Below are 26,596 nucleotides of genomic sequence, written 5' to 3'. Positions count from 1 at the left end.
GTATATTGGTCTTTTAACCATACTGTCTCTCTTTTGTTTTTTAATAAAGTTTAGTTTAGTTGATAAGAATTTGCTGTATGCGTGTATTTGGGTAAGATCTGGAATATTCAATAACTTGGGAAGTAATGTGTCTGAGCCTTTGGGATTGATAGGACCTTTTCTTTTATATGATGGAATAAATTTTTCAGAAATCATCATATTTGACTTGGGTACCTGGATGGAGGCATGAGGCTGGGTCACTTTAAGGGACCTGTATTGTTTTGGACTTCTGAGTAACCAGTGCAGTAATAGAGAAGCTGTTTTATGCTGCCTTGGTACATTTAAGTATTGAATTATCCATCAGCTTTGGGGTTTGTCTGCCCCATTCTTTGCAGTTCACCCTAGTTGAGTGACCTCGGCTGACTCTCCACTGGGACCCCAGTCACAGTAATGCAGAACAGCGAATGTAATAAAGGCAAGATAGCCCACTGGGTTAGAATGGCAAGCGCTCTGTGTTTGTGCAATGCCTTGCAGAATGGATGCTTACTGGGTATGTCCACACTGCATCTGGGAGGATGCAGATGTGCAGATGTTTCGTCTTGGGCTGGAGCTCGGCCTCTCAGCCCTGGGGCAGGGAGGAGAAGGGGATGGGTGAGAGCCCGAGCCCCAGCCCCAGTCGCAACGTCAAAGCAAGATCCGCACAGCTATTTTTAGCGCAAGCCCCACTCACGCAAGTCTGTGGCGAGAAGCTGGGAGACTTGCTCCCAGCTGCTGTACAGACATGCCCGCGGGTGCCTGGGGGCACTACCATAGTACAAACGCTAAATAATGACAACCAGAAAAGTCATGTGAGAAAGTCGATCTGAAGGAGGGGTAGCAGAGGAAACTTTTTGAAGTCAAATTTCAAGAGGGGAAGCGACTTAGTGCCTTGGAAAGAGACGGGACGGTAAGGAGACTACCAAAGAGGGATGGCAGCCTCACACACTGGGATCAGAGATTAATGGCCTAATTCTAGCCAGATTAGAGACGCTGTACACATTCCTCTCCAACCTCGCTCTAACCACATCAGGGGAGGAAGGGGCTCCGCTGTGGAGGCCTTTGGACCCTATAAGCCACCATCAAACAGAACTCAGAGTATGTCACATTTTTGGCAACAATACATGAGGCCCAGCTGATTTCTGTCTCGGATTGGGTCACCGGCAGGACTCCTGCCAATTTTGCTAGATCACTGTGTTACTTCCAGATGTTGCTTTAAGAGGGAACCCGGCCAAAAACCCCATCCTAAGATTTTGGTGTGGCTTTTTTTCTCTTGCCTTAAGATCAGATTGGAAAGGCACTGTGTGTATCCATGTATGTGTATGTCTCTCTGCTGAAGGGCCATGGAATGATTTTCCCCCTGGAGAAGGTACAACATCAGAAGGTGCAAGATAAACCTTAACCGACTCTTCGCACGGTGCTGCATGGCTTCTCTCCTTCGACGGGCCGAACCTCCCCGGAGCTTCGTTGCAGCCTGAGGGGAGAGCTGATTCCATGTGGCACTCGGTGATGCAGTCAGTGAACCCTGCGTAGTTTGATCCTGTCTTTAATACCCGGCCCAGGCAGTTCAAGGAGAGAGAAGCAGACCCAAGGAGGACAGCGCCAATCAGAAGGTACCGGTCCCCACTTGAAGATATTGACGTTGGACCAAAGGGACAAGGATGGGGTGGACTCAGCTGAGCTGCCCTTCCCACCCTCCTCCCCCCTCTGACTTCCTCTGCAAACCCCATGTCCTCCATTAGATGTGTCAGGGTATTTTACATAACTAATCCTTAAAGAGCTCTTTTACGCCCTTAAACAATTTCACAATAAATTGGTGCCGGCAGCCCAGGGCTCCTGACGCCTAACCCCACAATCAGCACTGAAACTTGCTGACGGGGACATGGCTATTTTAGGTCGGAAGCTCCACAGGGACCTAATCAAATTGGGGGCGGGTGGGGGGGAGGGAGAATGATTGGGCAGCTGCAATTTGATTTGGAGAGCTGCATGATGAGGAGGAATGATCTAACCGTCTCCCCTGTGCTGGAAGGGTCTGAATGAGTAGGTGCCACGAGGGTGAAAGGAGCAAAGAGGCACCTTTCGGGAGTCTGATGCAATGGCCTGGCCAGTGTGCAGAAGCTAGAGTACAAAACAGGGTGCTCGGATGTGTTACCAGTGGACGGAGGTATTATCAAGCCGTTTATAACATGACGGTGTGTCTGCTGGGGGAGTGTCGGGTTCCCAAGCAAGAGCGGTAAAGGAGATGCTAAGAAACAGTTCAGAGATGCTTAGCAGGGGGTCTTGTGAAAGACACATTGTTATCTTGATTTTGATGTTTTACCCTAAAAGAGGAGAGTAAGAAGTGTCTTGACTAAGGTGTTCACAATATTGAACCCCAGCCAGGTGATTCGGTCTAAGCTCCCCTGTAATGTGTGAGCAAGGAACCAGGCCGTGAAACGGAAAGGGAGTACATTTATGGTCCGTGCACGACTGCTGGCATGGCCAACCTGTGGGACTCACCGCTACAGCCGGCCATGGAGACTACTGGTGTCAGAACGTTTTTGTAAAGGACTGAATAGGTTTGTGTCTGTTAATAGTATTTGCTGTTACCTGAGTTTGAGCTATGGTGGAAATGTAATTGTGGCTAACGAGTCTGGGCATCTAGATGCTGAGCACCTTCAAAGCCATTCAATAGATCGCCATGCCATAAACCAAGTCCCCCAGGCCATAGCATTGCACCGTGGGGCAGGCGTCCTCTGCAGTTGTTTGGCCGTGCTGTGTTCATCCAGTATAAACCTTTGCCGGTGGTGGGGTGTGCACTCAGATCCCATGGGGCTGGGCGCAGAATAAGAACCTGTATAAAATACATATGAGAGCAGATGCGCCATTGGTCTGGTCTGATGTCATTCCTCTGTTCAGTGAAACAGACAGCGATATTCTAGAGACAAGGTGGGTGAGGTCGTATCTTTTACTGGGCCAACTTCTGTCTGTGAGAGAAAGAAGCTTTCCAGCTTCCCCAGAGCTCTTCTTCAGGGCTGGGAACCTAACACAGATACAACAATGCTGCGTACAGTGATAATTCTGACAGATCTATTTACAGCCTTTTCACAAATGGGTTAAAGACCATCCCTAGGAATCCAAGATTCATCAAAGCAGCAGAGTGAGCAGTTCCACAAATCCACCTCCTGTGAACTCCTCACACTCCTGTCTGTCTCGAGAGGAGCACTCCTTCATCCTCTAATTATTCAGCATGGAATTCAGCTTCCTCACTAGCCTGAATTACCCCCACGAATTAGCAGAGCAACAAGCAGAATTGCTAATGAAGTCGATCATTTGCTCCGCCAGCTAATTTGAGGGACCCCACAGAACCCACAGACACTTCCTCCCAGCCTAGGGCCCTTTTCTCCTAGACACACACTTCCTCCAAGAAGATGGACTCTTGTCTTCTTCATACTCTTGCATCCCTTATCGATGAGCCAGCCGAGACCCATACAGCTGCTCTGGGCTGTATTGACATCTGCTCTTCTCTTCTGTCTCTAACTTACTGCTGCGGAACTCAGAGCTGGACCCTAATGAACCTGTCTCCGTGTACTCTCATCTACCTGCCTGATGTCTAAGAGGAAGGCAATGTCTTGGGGTAGGGGCACTAGAACGTTAGAAAACCAGAAATGGGGGAATGGGAGTGGTTGGGTGAAGAAAGAGAAGCAGGTCAGCTTTCAATGGCCAGGTGGTTGCAAGTGAAGGCCAGCCATTTAAGTCTCTGCAAAAGTCTTGAGCAAAATGGTAGCTGGAGGCAACAGGAAGATGTTGACATCATCCTACAGGAAGTCAGTGTATGTTTCTAACTTCCCACAGCAGGTGAAGGTCATTCCACACCTGCTGGTGCTCACTGATTGGGGCATGGAAGTCTCTGTGCTGAGTTCTTGTGTGCCTGCCTATAGATGGAAAAGTCCAATGAGATCCACGGTCTGCCTAGGGCTTGTTCAGGATTCATTCCCTACTCTCCAGTGTTCTGTCCCATCTAGTTTGAAATGCCCCCAAGGGTTCAGTTGATTGGATCTCGCGCCTAAGCTATTCCCTTGTAAATTTACATGTCACAAGACAACAGTGTGGGTAGATGAGTTTGCTGAGCACCCACTTTGGCATTTCTGTAACCTTCGAGCACAGTCTTGCCAAAATTCTGTTCTCCTTTTTCCAGACGAAACTCCAAAATTACCGGTCATGTCAGCAACTTTCCTCATGATTTAACTTGGCGTGGTTTTGTAAGAGGCAATTGTGAAAGAATAAACAGGACTGACGATAGTGAATTGGATTCCTCTTTTCAAGCGTTGGCTCCCTTTGGTTATCAAGGATACGGCTCTGGTATAAGAAGTCAGATCTTGCTGTGTTCAGCAAGCGCAGGTCCTGTATTGGCAGGAATCTGCCCGGCCCTTGCTAATTGCTGCTTGACTTCTATACTAGTGTCTTATATAGGGTGAAATTCACCCTCTGCAAAGGTGACCAGAAGGCTCTGTGCACTGTTCAGGCGGGACTTAGATGAGGCAAAGACATAATGCAGGCCTTCTGAACGGGAGCGAATTTCATGCACAGCTCTTAAATAAATAGCAGTGGGCATGAATTCCGCAGCATGATGCCGCTGATTCTCTCTGGGCTTTTCCCAGTGTCTCTTTCAGTTTCATTGGTTGGTGGCGACGGTTGGTTTGATTGGCAGGCGTATTGGTGTCTGGCTTTCTCTCCATTTGTTTTCAGAATTATTCGCTCCTGCAAGCCACTCCCTTCTGCCTCTGGGTCTCCAAGCCAGGCTCCTCTCCCTCCTCATTTGCAATAGTTGGCTGATCACAGTGCAATTCCGTTTACAAGGTGTTACACGAAACAAAACTGGGTGGGGTCTATTCCCCATCTCCACTTCCGGCAGCAGCCTGGGGTTCCTTGGAAGCCTCCTGGACTTTGCCTTGGGGAGCTGATGAGGCCCAAGGCGCTCACAAGCTGAGATGTCACAGCCGTGAACCTCCAGTGTAAACAGATCGCACACAAACACTCTGAACCCAGGGGCGTGTGGCCATCACACTGCCTACACCACACAGACCCACTCCCACTGCTCTCCGCACAGCCTCCAACTCTGCTGCCTCGAACGTGCTGACTCCCTTGTAGGTGCCACGGCTCCAGGAATTAAAACAAGGTCCTTGAATGGAGTACTTGTAACTCAGCTCCACTGCATTTGCCCACCCCTGCCCCTCCCCATGAGCCACTGAACATAAGAATAAGAATGGCCACACTGGGTCAGACCAAAGGTCCATCTAGCTCAATATCCTGTCTTCCAACAGTCACCAATACCAGGTGCCCCAGAGGGAATGAACAGAACAGGGAATCCTCAAGTGATCCATCCCCTGTTGCCCATTCCTAGCTTCTGGCAAGCAGAGGCTAGGGACGCCATCACTGCCCATCCTGGCTAATAGCCATTGATGGGCCTATCCTCCATAAATGTATCTAGTTCTTTTTTGAACCCTGTTATGGTCTTGGCCTTCACAACATCCGCTGGCAAGGAGTTCCACAGGTTGACTGTGTGTTGTGTGAAGAAATACTTCCTTTTGTTTGTTTTAAACCTGCTGAACAGAGGAATGACATCAGAATGCTGCTCAGTGGGAAATCTTCTATCCCCCGAGGGGTACTATCCCTTCCACCGCTAGGTGCTGAATCCATAGGCAGAAGTCTTTGGGGCACAAATTGTACTATAGAAAGGGCGAGAGGTATGCAGGTCCTGATGCGTGACAGTTGAGGTGTGTTTCTATTACCTCCTGGAGCTGTGCACAGGTTGCACGTGTTCCTGTGCAGACTCTCTTGCTTTGGTTACTTGCTTCTTACTCTCGAAGTTACCCCACCTTTGTCCTGTGTTTGTATTACACTGCCACTTGAGTGGAGGGACCGTTCTCCAGGCTCTGATCAGAAACGTGACCAGTGGCCCTCCTGATTCCTTAGCACTGAGCTTTGGACACAGCGGACACCCTGATTTACATCCATGAGGAAGCCAAGGCTGGCTAGGGAGTTTCTTTCTCTTCACTGCTAGGAAATCTCAAATGTCCCGGAATTGCTGGCAAGACTTCCGTCACTAATGCAGATCTAGGCACTGGCTGCAGTCAGAGAAAGTTCCGCGCATGCTATTCCCTTCCACTGCTGTATTTCGCTCTGCGTTTCTCAGAAGCAGAGACGGGTCCTGGCAGATTTGCCCGGACAGACTCCCTCGTTCCAAAAAGCCCAAGGGAAGAAAGAGTGGTTTTGTCAGCCAGCAGCTTTCTGAGCCACTGTTAGCACATCTCAGTCAATCTGCCATCTTGGAATGCTTTCCCCAGGAAGGGCACTTCAAGGAGCCGCTCTGTGGAAAGCTAGTGCAATGTCTGGGAGCCATCCCCTGACCAGATCTTTGGAATAACTAGAGAGAACAGCCACCCAGAGAATCCTCTTCAGGTTTTCCCGGAGCCCTATGGGGCAGGCACAGGACATTGGTTGTTCGGGAGATAACCCATGCAGTGGAGACATGATTGATAAAATTCATGGTTTCTATAGCTGACTGCCAACCCACCTCAATGTCTTAAGGGACGCCTAATGGGGTGTAACACTTAGTACCCCTGCTTTTATTTGAAATGGAAAATAAAATTAGAAGGGATAAAAGCTCAGTATAACGTCAGATGAACCTGGAGAACTACCTCCCTCCTGATAGTGCTCTGACAAATGTCCTGGTGAAAAATGAAGCAAAGAATTAGTCTCTTTGGAATAAAAATAGCCGTTCAGTTAGGTGCTCAGATACTATGGGGATGAATGCAGTATAAAACCGTAGGTGGCTGGTGTAGTTATACTAGGTAACAAACCCAAGAGCTATTAACCCTCAGACTTTGGGGCAAAGGCTGTTCAAGCCCTGGATCAGGACGTGGATCATGCATCAAGGGAGAATGGTTCAGAATCAGCCAAGGAGGTGAAGCTGAGGACTAGGAAAAACTGGCTCCAACGACCTGAGCTGTGGATGTTTTTATCAACCTCGTTTCGATGAGGTGCAAGTCTTGAGAGCTGCCAAGAAAGTAATTATCTTTCCCATTTTCAGCACTGCTTTGGTTTGCATTTGCAGCCCTCACCTGTAAATTGTGCCAAGGCAGCATTATTCCTCTGGTTGTTTTAATCACACTTTAAGATCTTCCCCATGTATCTGCTGGAACAGACCAGCCCTGTGATGGAAATAGGGCTGGATGATTTAAGGGAAACCCTAATGGGCTCTGAGGATGTTACAATGCCTGGCCTACAGCAGAATGTCTGGGAGGAAGAGCTGTGTGCTGAATGCTAATTAAACAGACACCACTATTGTTGGGAAGGTTTAGGACAAACTCTATTCACTGCATTGCCCGAGAAAGGTTAAATTTGCTTGAATAGGGTCAGATGTGTTCTCCTTGATTTGTCCGTGAAGGAGGAAGGACTGAGGCATGAGACATGAGCGAATGGCTCCTGTGATATATTCCGCATACACTACATTCAGTAGAAAACAGCATTTTTTAAAAAATCAGGGAGTCAGATTAACAAACCCAATCTAATTATGACTATTTAAAATGATCAGATTCTTTTCCCTCCCCAGTTATGGCGTGTCAGAGCAGAGGACTGGGAACCAGCACTCCTGGGTTCCTTTCACAAGATCACACCTGACACATTGTGTGGCCTTGGGCAAGTCACTTAACTGCTCCGTGCCTCAGTTTACCCATCTTTAAAAGAGTTATTATAGTACTGACCTGCCATCCCCGTGGCACTTTGAGGCTTAACGTTTGGACAGCACTGCAAGTTCCTCTTCATCTCTCTTCTCTTTTCCACTTTTTCTCTCCCTCTCCATTTGTCTTTGTTTCTTTCTATCTTTGTCTTTTTAAAAACATCTATACAGCAGTTGGGGTAGTTTCTTGATACAGTGAAAAAAACACTTTCCTGTATGTTCTTACCACGTTCCTGAGAATCCTGATCGGATGGTACTATATGGGTGGGGACCCTCCCTTTCTGATGTTACCCACAAAATGCACCTTAAGGACACAAAAGAACTCGGATTAAGCTCGGCCCAGCTACATGCACTCATTGTAGTGTCCACCACTGGGCCAAGATCTCAAAGAGCAGCTTGTCAGAGTCTGGTGCCCTCTGACCCAAACCCGGGACCTACCCTTGGCTTGGCTTGGTTTGAAGACCCAAACTCTGAACCCCAGGCTCAGCCCTATGTGGCTCTGAGCCCCACTTCCTCTTTGGCTCAGCCCCACCATAACTGAAATATGCCTACCGTAACTTCACTGTAGCCATGGAGTGCAGGAGCTTTGTGGGTAGTCAGATGCAAATGAGCCCACTGAACAAAAACACATTGAACTGCCATGTTTAATGCTTGCTCACACATATAGTGTGGTTCTTTGACACCGGCTAGTGGCTTGACTATTTAACGATGTTTATGAGTCTTCTGCTGCCTCTCAGCTAACGAACCTGGTCCTTAAACTCAGCCACTTTAATAACACTCCCTAGCTCTTATATAGCGCTTTTCACCTGTAGTTCTCAAAGAGCTTTACAAAAGAGGTCAGCATCATTATCTCCATTTTACAGATTGGGAAACTGAGGCACGGAGCGGTGAAGTAACTTGCCCACTCTTGCCCAGAAGGCCAATAGCCAAGCCAGGAATAGAAACCAGGTCTCCTGAGTCCAAGTCCAGGGCTCTAGTCCCGAGGGAGTCTTTTACACCTGGAGATCCCAGCAGCAATCCCAGAGATGACTCAGCGGGGCTGTCATTTCAGGGGGTGGAGAACAGCTGCTTCCTTTGCCTTGGTGGGAGGCCTTTTTATTCCATGCATTACTTCAGACCCGCCAAGGAGTGGATGCAGCTGGGCAGAGCTCAATCCCACTTCTCTTTTATGACCCTAAAATACATTTTGTGGGTAACATCAGAAGGGGAGATTATTCCCCACTCCAATAATCCTCCTCCTCCCCCCCACCACAAAAAGCAGTGAAATAAAAACCAGCTGGTCAGAGAAGGCCGAATGACTGGGGTGAGAAGGTCACCAGATGCAGACGGAGTTGGCCTGCCCCGGCTTGCAATGCCCTCTGCATTTGTCGCTGCTGAACCTTCTGCTCTGGTTTGGACGTGTAGCTCCACTGAAAACAACCAGAGTGTGGGGGCTGATGCAGAAACGCACGCCCACGTTTTGCAGGGGCGCCTCGGCTTGCCAAACGGAAGCCTTATTTGAAAAATGTAGACCTTGCTCTCAAAGGGATTCTTTGCCTTCACAGCCAGGCCAAGCAGTCCTGGGGGGATTAACTTCCCCATGCTTTTCACACTAGGGCCCGCTTCTGTCTGTCTCCCATGCCCGCGGTGATGCCCTGGTTGTTCCCCGAGGAATGCCAATGGCTCCAAGCACTGAGCAGGCTCCTGCCCAGCCTCTGCAGTTGTGTGGAGGATGCAGTTTTCTCCTTCGAAGAAGGAAGTAACCCATGTATCTCTCTGCTGTGGTTGGGAGTGGCGGACAGAGTGCTCTCCTGTCGCTCTGTGAGTGTGACTGGATGGAAGGGGAGCTTTCCACACTGGTGTACCAGGCTGTGGAGAGACCCAGAGCTGTGTGTTACCGGGCCAAATGTCTCCCTCAGCAACAGCGAGCTTTGCTGGCGCTTAGACTGTGTCTCAGCTTCCCGCTGCACCCGGCTGTCATCTCCTTGAGTCTTTCCTGGCTCGAACCTCACCTAGCAGGTCACAATTAGTGACCTCAGGCTCCCGAGGTCCTCAGAGATGTTTCTCTGCAATGAAAAGCCTCTACCCTTGTGCATTCCCAGTAGATATTAAGTTTGCTGCTCTGCTGAGTTAGTACATTGCAACTTATTAATTCAACTGGGGTAAATAGACCCTTTCCTTCAAGCACAGCACTGAACTGACTTGCAGGAAAAGTGGAACACTTCCATGGGTGGATGGTGCTGTATGTCCAGTTTTGACAGAGGTGGGCTCCATCTGGGTTCTCACTGATTCACCTCCTTAAAAACACCTGCTTCCTTTGCCCAGTGGCTGCTGGGATGCAGTGATGGCCTTCAGAAAAGCATGCGGTAGGACTGTGTATCACAGGAGATGTTCCATTTGGTAGGATAAACAGCATTGGGATGGGGTCTGAGTTTGCTGTTACCACCCAAGAAAGAGATTGTGGAGTCACTGTAGACTGTTCTCTGAAAACAACTGCTCATTATTCAGCAACAGTCAACATTCCTAACAGAATGTTAGGAACTATTGGGAAAGAGACCGAAAATATCATATTGCCACTATCTAAATCCATGGTGCACCCATACCTTGAGTACTGTGCCCGGTTCTGGTCGCCCCATCTCAAAAAGATCAGAGTGGAACTGGAAAAGGTTCTAAGAAAGGCAACAAAGATGATCAAGGGTCTGGAGCGGCTTCCATATGAGGAGAGATTAAAAAGGTTAGGGGTGTTCGGCTTAGAGAAGCATTGACTGAGGGCCGATATGTTCAAATTCTATAAAATGATGAATGGGGTGGAGAAAGTGATTAGCGAAGTGTTATTTACCCTCTCCCACAATACAAAGCCCAGGGCTCACTCAATGAAATTAATAGGCAGCAGGTTTAATACAAACAAGAGGAAGTACTTTTTCATACAACGCACAACTAACCTGTGGAACTCATTGCCGTGTGATGGCCAAAAGTATAACTGGGTTCAAAAAAGAACTGGATAAGTTCAAGGGTGGATCATTCCATAATTGCCGTGTTCTGTGACTCCCCTCCCAACTCTGGAACCGGCCACTGTCAGAATCCAGATTCTGGACAAGATGGACCATCGTCTGACCCAGTACGGCAGGTGTGATGGGATGTTCCCACCCAGCCGTGTTCAGAGGTGTCACAGTTCTCACCATGGCACCTATTTTCACTCTTGTGGACAGTTTTTTAAAAATTGAAATAGAGACACCACATCCTATTGCGAAATATCACTTCCTCCTGGTTTTTTCTTTTTCTTTTAGAAAGGAGAAGTGTTGACTTAGCTAAAAATCTATCAACTGTGTGTGCAGAAATTACAGAACCATGAGTCAGTTTCATATGTAACCCTAATTGTTCAGAAGTGCCGGACAGCTGTAATCCTGACTCAATTTGTATGTGGATTTAGAACTCTGAGATTACCCAATTGATCATACTCAGACCAGGTAAATATATCCCTATTTATAATCTAAATTCCTTCCTGATTATTCACAGGATTGCTTCTATCATTGGCTCTCTTGGATAGTGGGTGGGATCTAAGAGGGTACAAAGTGCAACAGTCAAATCCTGGGGAAATGCATTCTTTGCAGAGACTGTGCAGGAAAAGGTTTATGGCATTTGCTGTTACAAAGGGATGACAGGGAAACTCAACAGCATTGGCAGGCGCTGGTACTGCGGTGACGGTTCTGGAATGATTGAGGGGTGTTTTCCCCATGGTCGTTGTGAGAATGATTTTGCTGGTTAGTCAAGTTTCCCCAACTCAGATTCTTCAGAGAGTCTTTTCATCCTCTCTTTGTTATTCCAGCATCAGGGTCTCATTGTTAATGAATGATTAATTATAGAGGTAAAGTCTAATCCTGATGTGTGGGGATTTACATGCATCTAGTTCTACATGGAGCTAGCACATGGTGCATTGTACAGTCATCTCCTTGCATGTATCTTTCTGCTTGTGTGGGAGAAAGCTAGTTTGCTCACCCTGAAGTTTCTTACAGACTTTCGAAAGTAGGGCATAGAAGAGTCATTCTTTAGAAAGAGAGAAGGTGGAGAAACCTCGCCAGAGAAGCTAGATTGGAATAGTTATTCTTTTTGGTAGCACTGTCGCATTTTCATCGGGGGTGGCTTGGCAGCCTTGGTTAAAGCAAAACCAGATAGGCGTGTGCCTTGGATCAAAAGCCCATCCTCAAAAGTCTCCAGAGCCTTGAGAATGTCCCACAATGTTTATTTTCATTTTCACAAGTGGTCCTGCGAGTTCTTTTGGAAGTTGTGGGACTCTTGTGTGAAAGCCTAACCCCGTGAGCTCTTCAGCCCAAGTTCAGGGCCAAAGTAGCTCAGAAATGCCTCGTTTCAGCTGCCGGATGCTCAGCTGAGCTGAATCTCTACAGCTGGTGAGAGTCACTCATCACGGCGCTGGATCCTTGTCCAGGGGTGATCTGCTTAGTAATTAACACTAATGGAGAAGAGGGATGTGATGATCACAGACTGAGGCTTGTAACACACACAGTTCTTTGCACTGGATTGGATCTGGATCATGGCATTTTGCCAAAGCCCTGGCTATGGGGCAGCCTGCAGCCATCTTGACCCAAAAGGGACCCCAGGAAGCCAAATTTCTGCCATAGTTCCGAGGATTGCTTAGACTGCTCCACCTCTCGCTGGCCAGCTCTGAAGGCGAGTCTGGAGGTGGGGATGATATGTCCCTCTCTCCTCTCCCAAATCCTGTGGGGGGAATAGCATTTTAGAGGGGCATGGAAGGAGCAGCCTCTGCATTGCCTTGACAGCCAGGAGGCAAGTGTCCCCGTCCTTGTTTTGGATGATTGGAGAGACTTCTTATGCGCTCCTGCCCCATGCGCCCTAGAGCCAGGGACAGGCAGGCCTGCGGTGACAGTACGTAGCTCTTTGCCTTTCCAAAGCACTCTGTATAGACTTTGGGCGACTCCCAGTTTGCCTGAGTCATAAACCAAAGCAGGACCTCCAGATCTGGCCCCCAATCCTTGAGGATCCTTTCGGAGTGAATTGTAGTGGGGGGAGAATGCCGTAGCTCAGAGACCAGGGATGGCCAGGCAGCAGAAAGCACCGGAGTTCTAGGCCCGGCGAGTGGCCCACCCAGCAGAGCCGAGAGGCAGGGCATTGTTTTACCAGCTGCAGAAGGGTGGGGACTAGCGAGAGAACAGCAGAGCTTTTCTTTGCAGTGGTTTGGCAGTGGGAAGCCCCCCAGAGCAGCTGAGGAGGCTGCAGGCAGCTGGGAGATGCTCCCAGCTCAACAGAATTTCTCATGACTTGATTGTTCCTGGAGGGCCCAGCTCTCACGGGAACTTTTCACCTTGACAAATGGAGTCCCGGGGAGCTATACTGGGTGTCTGCTATAAAGGGAGACATCTCCCTCCCCCCCACCAAACAGTGACAGCCACAGGAATCAGCCCCCAAGCAGCCAAAAATACCACAGAGGATAAAAAGGCCATTTTCTTTTTTCATTTCTTTCTCCTCTGTCTCGGACATCCCTGCATGGTTTGCAACAGACCCTGCTTCCGATGCTCTGCTTGTCTCAGTAGCCAGGGTGCAGTGACGATATTGACTTGTGCTTGGCTCAGCCCCAGGGCAGGACTGAATTCCCCCCGGCTGCCCCTTCCAAATCTCCTGCAAGGCTGAAAGCTTGCGCGTAATTTCTTTGAGAAGCAGACTGGACTGACTGTTCGTCACCTGAGCAATGATGTAGATGTGGTCAGGAAAATGGAAGCAGTCTGCATGCTGCTGCCGTTCCTTGCCAGCCTCACTGGAAGAGCTCGGAGGTCTGCACAGGGGCTGAGGCATGGGGGTGGGGGCATGCAGGTAGACAGGGAAAGAAAGGGGTATGTGGGCCATGAAAATGGAATTGTGCCCACCCTTGCACGCAGCAATCTAAGGGGAGGGTGACTCACTTTGGCGTCTACATTGAACTAGGCCATATCCCCGGCTGGCTCTGGCTTGTTACTGCTTCCAGGTGGCATCAGGGTCCGTGCGAGCACATCCAGGTTTGCAGGGTTGCCTCCTGATCGTTCAGCATTGTATACTCTCTTTGCACTGTGTCAAGGATGATGCAAGGGACGGGGTGGCGGAGAATCAGGCACTTGCTCATGAACCATCGGGGGGCATTTCCTGACTTCACTGTCTCCAGATGTTCCTGTAAATGTCCCGGGTCAATGAGCCGGTTCGCTAGAGTTTCATAGAATTTGGATTTCATAGAATCTTAGGGTTGGAAGGGACCTCAGGAGGTCATCTAGTCCAACGCCCTGCTCAAAGCAGGGCCAATCCCCAATTTTTGCCCCAGATCCCTAAATGGCCCCCTCAAGGATTGAACTCACAACCCTGGGTTTAGGAAGCTAGTTCTCGGGGAAGCAAACAAGCAGCCACGGCGCTCCAGCACAGTGCCACCAAAGTCAGTCGGCATTTCCAAAGAATCCCTTCAGTGCGCCCGGAGCGCATCAGCGTGGTAGAACGGCACAACAGCTGGGCAGGGGTCTCGGTGAGCCGCGATTCCCAGCGAGACAGAGCCACGACGGTGACCCAGGCTCTATGAGCATTTACACGGTTAGCTCCTGAGCTAGAGGGCTGTCTGTGGGTGCTGCAGAGTTAGAAACCAGTGAGACCCAGAGAGCTCGGAAGGGCTCAAAGGGTTTTGAAATGGGAAATGAACAAGTTTTGGCTGAAATTTAAGAGGTTTGGTCTGGATAAGCTCTTAAAAATTGGCTGGCTTACCCAGACCTTTTTGGTTTAGGATTTTCAGATGAGGATCAAGGATTGTTGTTTTTCTGCAAGCTCTCCAGTGCCTCCTCACTTGGCCCGCGCAGCATGGCCTGATGGCCCTGGCAGTAGATGTTCGTTTCTGCTGTTTCCTAACGAAGCCAGAGGTGCTGCAGAACGAACAGCAGCAGGAAGGCCCAGGTTCACAAGGCCCTTAAGCATGTCCCTGGCTTCGGCCCTGATCCTGCACCCTAGCAGTCAATGGGCGTTTTCTCGCTGACTTTAGTAGGAGCAGGACCGAGCTCTCTGAACCTGTCAGTTGCCTCATCTCATTGACTTCGGTGGTGCAACTTAACGTTAGGCACGTGCTGAAGTACCTTGCGGAATCAGGGCCTGTGGTAAAGTAGCCACCCTAACCTGCCCCCTCCTGACTGGCTGTAGCATTGCAGTGCCTTTTGCCTCAGTTTCCTCCACCTTCTTTTAGCCTATTCCAGATGTAGCAGAGCTCTGGCCCTCCAACCAGGTCACTTTACAGCGTCCTGCCCCTTCCGGGGTCACAGAGCCCTTTATCCAAGTCCAGCACCAATGTATCCAACCCTTCCGCCGGGCTGGGCTCAGCGGGCTGCCACCTCTGCACGGGTGTCAATCTGCGGCTCTTGCTGCTCCCTGGTCCAATCAGTCCCTGCTCCAGGGGCTGGCACGCTCCTCCCTTTCCTCAAGGTTTCCGGCAGGCTCCAGATGATTCAGGTTCCTACAGACAGGGCACTTCCCACCTGGGCTCCTCTCCCCAACTGAGCTCACACAGCTCTTGCTGGAGACAGGCCCTGCTATCCCTCAGCTGGGCTTCATTTCTAATTCATCCTGGTCCACTCTCCAGCTTCCCCCCTGGCTGGTTAATTGGTCTACCAGGCCCAAATTCCCCTTTCACAACCTCTGAGGTAATCACTGCATCGTGGGGCCCCAAAGAGTTAATCAGACTTTCTCCGCACCCACAGCTGCTGGAGTTCAGTTTCAGGTTTTTGGAGAAAGGCCCAATTGGTTTAGTCTCACTGAAAACTTTGCCTGCATCTGGTATTTACTACATCCTTATTTACTTTATGGAGAAAGTAAATAAGGAAGTGTTCTCTATTCCTTCCCATAACACAAGAACTAGGGGGCACCAAATGAAATTAAGAGGCAGCAGGTTTAAAACAAGCAAAAGGAAGTATTTCTTCAGACAACATACTTTCCGCAGGATGTTGTGAAGGCCAAGACACTAACAGGGTTCAAAAAAGAACTAGATAAATTCATGGAGGATAGGACTATCAATGGCTATTAGCCAGGATGGGCAGGGATGGTGTCCCTAGCCTCTGTTTGCCAGGAGCTGGGAATGAGCGACAGGGGATGGATCACTGGACAATTCCCTGTTCTGTTCACTCCCTCTGGGGTACCTGGCACTGGCCACTGTCGGAAGATGGTATACTGGGCTAGATGGACCTTTGGTCTGACCCAGTGTGGCCGTTCTTATGATATATATGCTGATATTTACAGTTACACAGCACTGTAAGTGTGCAGAGCAGTGGACAATAAAATGAGCCCAAAGCTAAAACCCTGCTGCAGAGCAACTAGTGTCTAGCCAGACGAGCAGGTTAAAGAGCCCCAGACAACCACCTGGGATAAAGACAGAACAGACACCTGAGCTGGCAAGTTATGTCATTGGCATTTCAAGAGATCCATGGATTGCTGGGGGGCAGGAGGGATTGCTTTCTTCTCACTGTAAAACGCTGTCCATTAGGGCATTTGTCCTTGCTCCAAAGCATCAGGCAGTGGCCCCTGGATGTGAAATGATACCAGACTTCTTGGGCCAACGGTTGGATTTAATACGGCGACTCTTTGGTTTTTATGACATTCAGAAATAAAAACTTTGGCAGCAAACCATTACTTGGGGCAGATCTGCAGGAGTTTATTTCTCTCGGAATGGGACTCCGTTAGCTCAGTCACCAGCAGATAGCTGATCCCCAGCTGAGAGGATTCCTCGGACTCCGTATTTTCTAAGCATTGAAGCCTGCTCACTTTCTATGCCTGCCTCATAAGCCCTCTCCATCAGTGGGTTGACCCTGCCAGACTCTGAGCACTGTCTGCAGGATTTGGGATTGACGTTAGGTGCATTCGTGAAGGTAGCTGAGTGGCCAGAATAGCACTAGCTCTGCCCTCCATGTAAATTGCTACAACCTAATTGCAGCAAAGACCGCTGGCGTTTGGAAGCAGAGTGGTCGCACCTACTTTCTGCAGCACGTGGTGGGGAGGACTAAAATGACCCTATGCTGGGGGGAGAGGCAGATATGCTGGAGGGTCAGGATAGGGTCCAGAGTGACCTTGACAAATGGGAGGATTGGGCCAAAAGAAATCTGATGAGGTTCAACAAGGACAAGTGCAGAGTCCTGCACTTAGGTCGGAAGAATCCCACCCACCGCTACAGGCTGGGGACTGACTGGCTAAACAGCAGTTCTGCAGAAAAGGACCTAGGGGTTACAGTGGTCGAGAAGCTGGGTATGAGTCAGCAGTGGAGCCCTTGTCGCCAAGAAGGCTAACAGCATATTGGGCTGCATTAGTAGGAGCATTGCCAGCAGATCGACAGAAGTGATTCTTCCCTTCTGTTCGGCATTGGTGAGGCCACATCTGGAGTATTGTGTCCAGTTTTGGGTCCCCCACTACAGAAGAGATGTGGACAAATTGGAGAGAGTCACTAGGAGGCCGGTGAAGCACTGGAAAGGGTTACGTAGGGAGGTGGTGAAATCTCCATCCTTAGAACTTTTTAAGGCCCGGCTTGACAAAGCCCTGGCTGGGATGATTTAGTTGGGGTTGGTCCTGCTTTGAGCAGGGGGTTGGACTTTGACCTCCTGAGGTCTCTTCCAACCCTGATCTCTGATTCTTCTGTGAAAAGCAGCAACAATTTGCAGGAGAAAAAAGAGCTTTTTATTGGCCTTTTTATTGGCTGCAGAATGCCAGGAGAGCCTAAAATTAATAGCAACCAGTATAAAAAAGAAGAAAAATGATAAAAAAAGATACTTTTATTATCTCAGAAACAGCCCTAGTCTCTCAGCCTTTCAGCACAGGGCAGACAGAAGCATAAGCATAAATTGCTTCCTTTCCCCCCCAGACTCCCAAGAATTTCCCCTTCTTTTAAAATTAAATCTGTCAAATGAATATGGTGGAAATGGAAGCAAGAAAACAGAATTATGCCTCCATTAAATGGTTATTTTTAATGAGCCAAATGCTCAGCACCTTAATTTGCACTGAAGTCTATAGACCAAATCCAGGGTTCTTTACTCGGTTTGCCCGAGTCAGAGACTTAGTACGAGCTGAATAAAGAGCTCAGGATTTGGCCCACCAGAAACGTGCCCTTTGAACATGAAGTGTGAGCTATAAGCACATCTGCCATCATGTCAGTGAGGCTACACTAGGGAGATGATAGTGGGCATTTGAAAGGACTGTCTTTCATAAGGCAAGTGGGAATCCTAGGTCCCAAGGCTTGGAAAGAGTTGTAAAATATGGAGTAAATAAGGGAACACCCAGAGGACAGCTGTCTATGCACATCAGAATGAGAGAAGCTATAGAACTAAAGGCAGTATGGTTCAGAGATTAGGGTGCTGGGCTAGTTCACTGTGTGGTGTTAGGCAAATTGCTTAAACACTGTGCTTCTGTTTCTCTCTCTGTGGGATGGAGACTGTGATGGTTTGGACTTCCCTTCTGGGATGCCACCGGATGTACTGGGATTTCACTGAGCCTCTCTTGGTCAACCAGCCAAGGTTTGCTGTCCCTGCTTTGCTGAATTTGGCTCTCCAGCCTCTTGCAGCACACACACAGGTAGGGCCACACCCTGCTGCAGACGCAGACTGAAGTCAGCTCTGTGTGAGAGGACTCCCCCAGCACTCATATGCACACCCTTTTTGGGAGATAAACCCAGACTAATACTGTCTTACACTGTATAGAAAAATCTGCACAGCGCAAGCTCATAAAAATCCGCCCTCTTCCTCAATGTGAAGAGGGATGTGCACAAATTCTTGCCCCCCCAGTTAGAAATGACATACACTGGGTTTTAATATAAACAAGAAATAAGTTCATTAACTACAAAGGGTGAATTGTAAGTGGTTCAAGGGATAGCAAACAGACAAAGCAGATTACCTTAGTAAATAAACAAAAACCGCAGATTGATCTTAACATACTAGATAGGCAGGATACAAATTAACAAATTCTCACCCTGAGTGATACAAAGGTGGTGGATTCTTAAGGCACAAGTAGCCTTGGCTTTCCCAGGTTTTCTTACACAAGCTAAAGCTGGGACCATCACTTCCCACAGTTCAGTCTTTGTTCCTCAGGTGATTTAAGGTGCGTTGTTGTAGGGAGAGTGAGGACCCCTCATGTTGTCATTGTCCCTCTTTTATATCTTCCCCCCACTTGCTGAAAGCTTTTTTGCTGTGACCTGTGTCAAACAGTTCCCATTGTGTAGAGCTATCTCTGAGAGGTTTCTATTGCACACAGTTTCTGGGGTGGTCCTTGTGCTTGTGTGCATTTCTTCAATAAGCCACTAACATTGTTTGGCCTCATCCAACGTAGCCCATTTGAAATACAGAGACATGGTCAATATTCCCAGCCTCAGATACAGAAATGATACAGGCATACAAATTCGACAAACACATTCAGTAAATTATAACCTTTCCAATGATATCTGACAAGACCCATCTTGCATAAAGTATAACTTAGTTATACCACAGTCCTATCGTAATCACGTTTCCATAAAGCATCTGGGGTGTCATGTCACAGAAACAAGGATACTTCCCAAGCATTGGAAAGCCCCTGGAGATTCTTGGAGGGGAAGCACTGGGCAGACATTCTTATGACACCGTTTTAGACTGACGTGTGTGTGTGAAATGTGGTACCACGCGAACTGTGGGGGCCCAGTTCCACTAGGCCTAGCAACCAGCTCTTCACATTGTGTCCGTCTCTGGGACTGCACCAGAATCATTACTTTCTAAAGGACTGGATGCTTCAGCCCACTTCCAGAAGGTCCTGGGCTGTAACGTTAGGGTCCAGATCGGGCCCCTCCAAAGTCCAAGGGATGCTCAGAGCCACAGGTTGGGTTCTGGCCCAGCTCTGCCCACTATTTGTGTTCCCATTTGTCTGTGCAGTGCTGGGCTCTGTCTGAAACGAGAAGCCCAGGTCACCATAGTAACCATGAGCATGCCATTTTCAGCCTGAATGGACCCCTCCCCTCCGCGCTCCTCACTCCGAGAGAGAGCCCGGCGTGTAAGAGTCACCGCTGTAGCAGGAACCTCTCTCAGAGCAAAATGGCTGCCCCAGTATTTAGAAACAGAGACGGCGCAGTGCATGGAAAGCATCGCCGTCTCATGGATGCATGTACGGCCTTTGTTACGCGATCACACCAATGGTTGTTCCCCAACACCGGCTCTCCGTTGTCTACGGCGTGTTGTCAGTTGGTTTGATTGCTAGCCGCCGTTTCCCAATGCTCTGCGTCAATAACACCTTGTCTAAAACCTCTTTTGGGGCATATTCCTTTTGCCCGCCTTGTGCCCTGCTCCCCCCTGCTGGTTCACCCTAGGGCAATCGTTTCAATATATGCTGTTCCCAGAATCTACCTGTCCGTCTAGGTGCATCTTCGTCAGTATTGCCTGTACGGCAATGAGAGGAGATCCCTGACCTGCTCTCTGGACAAAGAATTGCAATGCAGGAAGGGCTGGGAGAGGCTGTCTAACTCTCGTGTATTGCCTACTCCTTCCTTAGAATGAGTCCATAGGCTTCCAGCGGTAGGGGCCTGAATGGTTACAACGCACAGAGGCGTCACACGCAAGGGACCCTGGGATATTCCAGGATGAATCAGTTCCAGAACGCAGATCCCAGGTGCTGGAACTGTCCCGTCTGGGTCTACCCCTTTGGCAATGACTGATGCAGCGTGGGGATGGACAAGCCATCGCTGAGATTTGGCACCGGCAGCCAAATCTCCCATCCGTGTTGTGTGTGTATTACGGGCACCTGCGTGGGTGAGCTGCCAGAGCTCACATTGGTGCCTGCATCGTTATTCACCTCCCTGACTTGCTGAAGTCTCCTGGGAGTTTCAACACGTGTTTCTCTCATTGAGCGCTGGACTCTGTCTCCAGGGAGGGAGCGTTACACGTAGCATCCGCGGCGTACCCCATGGCATCACAGCACAGGGCAGAGTTTATTGCACCTGCAATCCGAACCGTGTTTGAGGTTAAACAGGGCTATTTCCTCACAGCTTGCAAGCTCCCCCGAGAGAGGAATACTTGCTCCATCTGTGAGCCTGGCAGTGGGCAGCGCTGCTCACTGACTGGTGTTCATCCAGGGACGTTCAAAACAACCACCAACCCTGACGTCTTTCCAGCTGGCAGACGGGAGGGTTGGGAGGATCGAGAAGTGCTCAGCGGCTGCTGGCTGCGGCTGCACTTGGAGACGGGTGGGGCTGGCTGGTTCTCCCTTCGCTAGCAAGTGTTCCCGGGCAGGGAGCATATGGAGATTTAAAGCCTTCCAAATCAGAGCTGGGCGCAGCGTCAGGACCTGTTCTGCCTAGATAAATTGAACGAGTCCTATTTTGTGCCTCCCTCGTAAATCAGGTCCTCCGTGGGCGAGATGGGCTTTCCAAGGCTGCCTTGTTCATTTATTGTTGATGTTTGCAGAGGCCCGGTTGCTAGTTCCGGAGCGAGTTCGTTGCCACCAGAGCAATCTAATTACGGGTTGGAGTCAGCCGGCGAGGGGGCCAAGAAAGGGTGGCTCTCCAGCTATTGGGTGGGCCGGCCGAGCAGCCAGGCCGGGTGAGGAGAGCCAGAGCTGCCTTAATCAGAGTCCCCTCTGGGTCCCTGGGGCCTAGGACTAGACGGGGGGCAGCTCTCTGGCAGAGGTGCAGGGAAGGAGACCGAGTGCTGGGTGGGCTGTGAAGAGAACCACAGCACTGAGCTCCTGCAGCTGGAATGCGAGAGAGAAACTGAAGCGGGGGTGTGGGGGGGTCCTTCTCCTCCCATGCAGCGGCCGCAGCACAGAGGCAGGGGAGCACCTGGCCAGCCCGCGAGCAGGTACGGCTTCAGCACACCTAACCAGCACGCGCCTTTGAGTTGGGTGAAGTCAGAGGAGTGGGTCGGCGCTGGGGGAGTGCGGTGGTTCAAACACAGCCTGGCAGGCAGGAGCCCAGGGCGCTCTCCTGGATCCTGACACTGACTCGCTGTGCGAGTTTGGGCCGATCTCAGCACCTCAGTTTCCCCATCTGGAGAAGGGGATGGTGAGACTCACCCCCCCGCTTTGAGGTGCTCAGACCAAAAGGGCTTGGCGCAAAGTGCAGTTGTTATTTGTTTGGCTGGCCCAAAGCGCTCATTATCTTCGGTCTTTCCCTCTGCGTTTCTCCTGCCTGCAGGGTCATTTGCGATGGGGGCGGAGACAAGCGGCCATTATTTCAACAGCGTGAAACTAAGAGACTCAGAGGGCCCTAAAGTCTTCACTAACCATGGTGCATTGGAGCCTGATTCTTTCCCATCGCTCTCAGTTCTCTCATCAGCCAATTCCCCCTTCTCCAGTGCCCTCCCTTCCATAGGACCATGCTCTCTGCTCCTTGGCCATGAGATTTCCTGCCACTTACCTATCTCTCAGAGGCGGGTATGTCCCCTGACACCTGTGTGCAACCCCTTGTGGGTCACAGCCCCCAGACTGAGAGCTCACGGCCTAACTAATATGATTAGCCCCTAGTCCAGCAATTGGGTCTGTGGGAGTGGTCCCTTGTGGGTCCAATGGGAGGACTGGAGCCTTCGATTTGCTGGTGGTGAGGTGGTGACATGAAGCAGAACTGGGCAGGCATTCAAACTCCACTGGCTCAGCGAGCCTTGAAGGACCAGAGTTTAGATAACATGCGACCCTCACAGAGTGACAGTCAGGTCTTGTTTTCATACTCAGTATTGATAATTACTGCAATATGCGACTGGATAAGGGACTGAAACATACAACACTGATGTCAATGCGTCTGAATGCCCCCAATAAAGCAGCGGCCTTCCCTAAGTTCTTTGCATCTCCCAGACCGGCAAATGTGACCGAAGCAGGTAGGAAACGCTCCCCATCTCTCATTCCTTTGCTTTTAATCTCCTACGTGTTCTTCAGGGGGCTGCACAGTGGCCTCAGAGGACCATGGCATTGCACGGGGCACTGGAGTGGCATACTCACCAATCAGTGCTGAGCTCTGAGCCTGGCAGAGGAAATCGGGAGTTGCAGGGTTTAATTAATGCCTGGTTCAGGTACTTCTTGGAAGGGAAATAGCCACTGCCTGCCTGCTGGTCGCTGATGCTGGAGCATCGGGATGGAGCAGTTTGGAAGGCAGGGGGCGGGTGAAGGCAGGGCCCATGTGACAGCCCAGCTGTTGAGGAAGGACCGGTGGACTTTGTTAGTGAAACATTGGCCATTTTCCTACTTGGCCCCACTGAGCTCCCCTACCACAATGGGCAGGATTTCAAGGGAACATCCTTATTTTCCTCTCTCACTGCCCCTATTTACAGCTGTCAAGCTAGAAATGGGTCTGCCTCAGACCCCCCACCCAAACTTTGGACCTGGAACTCAATATGAACGTTGGAACTCAAGCCACTGGCTGCTTGAACACCAGGAGTAAGCACTGTGAGCTTTATCATATCTCCCTAAAGAGGGCACTTATATTGCCCCGGTCACTGCAGTAGCTTAGTTCTGCACAGCACCCCTGTGCATTGGGGAAGCCTTACCATCCCCGGGTTCTAGGCAGGGATCTGAGGCACAGAGAACATAAGAATGGCCATACTGGGTCAGACCAAAGGTCCATCCAGCTCAGTATCCTGTCTATTGACAGTGGCCAATGCCAGGTGCTCCAGAGGGAGTGAATCTAACAGGTAATGATCAAGTGATCTCTCTCCTGCCATCCATCTCCACCCTCTGACAAACAGAGGCTAGGAACACCATTCCTTACCCATTCTGGCTAATAGCCATTAATGGACTCAACCTCCATGAATTTATCCAGTTCTCTTTTAAACCCTGTTATAGTCCTAGCCTTCACAACCTCCTCAGGCAAGGAGTTCCACAGGTTGACTGTGCACTGTGTGAAGAAGAACTTCCTTTTATTTGTTTTAAACCTGCTGCCCATTAATTTCATTTGGTGGCCCCTAGTTCTTATATTATGGGAACAAGTAAATAACTTTTCCTTATTCACTTTCTCCACACCACTCATGATTTTATAGACCTCTATCATATCCCCCCTTAGTCTCCTCTTTTCCAAGTTATGTGAGAGAGATCACATAACTCATTAGAACAGTCGATGGGAGAGCCAGGAATTGAGCTCACCTCTCCTAAGTCCCAGCCCAGAGCTCTAAGCACAAGGACATCCTTCCCGTCTCTGGCCTGTCTATTTGATCTATTTTGGGCCCCATGCTGCTCAGTGTCTATTTAGCTATCAGTATGCTATTCATGTCCAGAGTGCTGAAGGACCCATCTCTATTTCACATGTTGGTCCAGCCGTCAGAAAGCTGCTCACACACTTCACTTCCAACACAACACAGGGGCGCAGTTAGCTGGAGACTCTGGAGAGTGGTCGCTTTGGATGAGCTATTACCAGCAGGAGAGTGAGTTTGTGTGTGTGGTTTTTGGAGGGGGGTGGGGGGGGTGAGAAAACCTGGATTTGTGCTGGAAATGGCCCACCTTGATTATCATACACATTTTAAAGAGAGTGGTCACTTTGGATGGGCTGTTACCAGCAGGAGAGTGAGTTTGGGGGGGGGGGGGGAGGGGCGGAGGGTGAGAAAACCTGGATTTGTGCTGGAAATGATGATCACTTTAGATAAGCTATTACCAGCAGGAGAGTGGGGTGGGAGGAGGTATTGTTTCATGGTCTCTGTGTATATAATGTCTTCTGCAGTTTCCACAGTATGAATCCGATGAAGTGAGCTGTAGCTCACGAAAGCTCATGCTCAAATAAATTGGTTAGTCTCTAAGGTGCCACAAGTCCTCCTTTTCTTTTTGTGAATACAGACTAACACGGCTGTTACTCTGAAACCTGTCTATGCTATATCCGTATAATTCAGAGGTCAAAAGAACATCCTGTCATTTAAATGAATTGTAAACACAGAATATCTCAGTATTCATCTCTCTTTTACATGTATAGCAAATCATCTGTGAATGGTGGAGGAACAAGCAAATTGCCTTATGTTAATTCTATAGCTAAGTACCAGTGATGGACCTCCTTCAAAGTCATCCTAATTACCTTTTGAACTCCATCTTGGCAAAAGATATGAAATTGTATAAAAGATCCTTGGGTCCTGATTCTGTCATCTCAGATCAGCTTAGGCTTCATCAGGGGGAGTTTGAGTCACAAGACTGAGGTCCCAGTTATGCTGGGATGCCCTGAATATGAGATTTGGACATTGGACTATAACCTATGAACTATTTCTGAAAGAACTCTTAGCAATTGCAAAGCTCACCATCTCTGCTCTGAATCTGCTCCCACGTGAATTGAACTCATATCTGTAGGTATATTGATCTTTTAACAATACTCTCTCTTTTGCTTTCTAATAAAGTTTAGTTTAGTTAATAAGAATTGGCTGTATTTGAGTAAGATCTGGAATATTCATTAACCTGGGAGGTGATGTGTCCGATCCTTTGGGATTGGTAGGACCTTTTCTTTTATAGGATGAAATAAGATTTTCAGAAACCATCATATTTGACTTAGGTACCTGGATGGAGGCCTGAGGCTGGATCACTTTAAGGGAACTGCATTGTTTGGACTTCTGAGTAACCAGTGAGGTAATAAAGAAGCTGTTTTAGCCTGGCTTGGTAAATCTAAGTATTGGAATGTCCACCAGTTTTGGGGGATTGTCTGCCCCATTCTTTGCAGTTCACCCTAATGGAGTAACCACAGCTGGCTCCCCATTAGGACCCCAGTCACAGTACGGCGGTAATTTTAGGACACAGAATGTGCGTGGCGTTCTGGCCCTACACTAATAGAAGCGTCTCCACCCATGCCGCACAGATTCTGCTCGGAGAGCCGGGTTTTATATCCTTGCTTCACTGCTAGGGTTACAAACATTCCTTCCATAGAGCCATGATGCTGAGCACATAAATCAGCCATATGCAGGCACTGTGCAGCCTTATCTCTGCTCTGGAAAGGAATGATTTTAGAAAACAAACGGAGTGGCGGGTTGAGTGTATCGGGGAAGATAAACAGGCTTTCTCTGAGAGCTGCTTGGTGGCTGGTTCCTGGTGGAGTGAAGGGATGGTGGGAGAAGATGTCACAGAATATAATGTGACCCACTGCTCTTAGGCCGGGTTTCCTAGACCTGGGTGTGAGTTCCATCACTGAGCTCGGGGCTGAGGGACCAGCTCCTGTAGAAAGGAACCTGTCCCCCGGACAAACCTTTCTGAGGGTTGTAACAAATCGGGATGCCCCTATCCCAGGTTATTTGTCCTCGGAGATGGTCCCAAAATAACACCCCCGCCCCAGGTTTAAACACCCTAGAGCTTTGGGGGAGAATAAATTCCTACCTGGGTCTGCACTGACGCCGAGCCTTTCCCTCTGTCATGGGTCAAACTGCAGATCTCATCACCCTCTAACTTTCAAGCTTTCCCCTCTTATTTCACATCTTCCCCTGCACTTGTGGGCTCTCTATTTAATATATTCCCTCCCCCCGCCCCTACCCATCTTATCTCTCTGCCCAGCTTCCTGTTTGCAGGCAGGCTTTGCTCAATTCTCCTTTCCAGGCTTAGCTATTAGGAGAGAGATCAACTGGAAGGAAAGGCAGTTGCAGAGTGGAAAGACAGTCCCCAGGGAAGTGGTGGAGGCGACCCTCTCCCCGCAAGGGATAGCGAGAAGGCATTGGCGGGAAGGATGCAGGTGACCTGCCAATTGCATGGGCTGAGGTTAGGTTACCCGAGTGGTCAGTCTTTGATTCATGGCTTCTTCCCTTATGGGAGTTCAGCGTAAAAGGGCCCTGACTTTGCAAGATGCAAGACTCAACTCTTGAGGCTTTTTCCAGCTAGAGCACTGACATGTGGGGCATGGAGCTGAGCCCAGAAGATGGGCTGAGGAGTAGCCCAAGAGGGGCAGAAGAATCATTTGTTTGTTTGGCCTTTTAGTTAGACTTG

The 26,596-nt window shown here is 49.4% G+C and overlaps 1 protein-coding gene across 2 annotated transcripts in view; it reads left to right on the top strand.

Moving 5' to 3' along the window:
* Nucleotides 1-1,360: 1,360 nt before the first annotated feature.
* The window catches only part of CMKLR1 (chemerin chemokine-like receptor 1), a 38,742-nt gene continuing 13,506 nt past the window's right edge, over nucleotides 1,361-26,596 (top strand). Inside the window, exon 1 of one of the 2 annotated variants that reach the window (XM_048821427.2) lies at nucleotides 1,361-1,628. The gene's annotated coding sequence lies outside the window, so the exon portion shown is untranslated. Of the gene's footprint in view, nucleotides 1,629-11,090; nucleotides 11,182-26,596 lie in introns of those variants that run through there. The other variant, XM_048821426.2, reaches the window with a different exon arrangement.

Source organism: Caretta caretta, chromosome 15, assembly GCF_965140235.1.
Source record: "Caretta caretta isolate rCarCar2 chromosome 15, rCarCar1.hap1, whole genome shotgun sequence".
In the NCBI taxonomy this organism is placed as follows: domain Eukaryota; kingdom Metazoa; phylum Chordata; order Testudines; family Cheloniidae; genus Caretta; species Caretta caretta.
The sequence above is the reverse complement of the archived record's forward strand: the minus strand, read 5'-3'. Positions and strand labels throughout refer to the sequence as shown.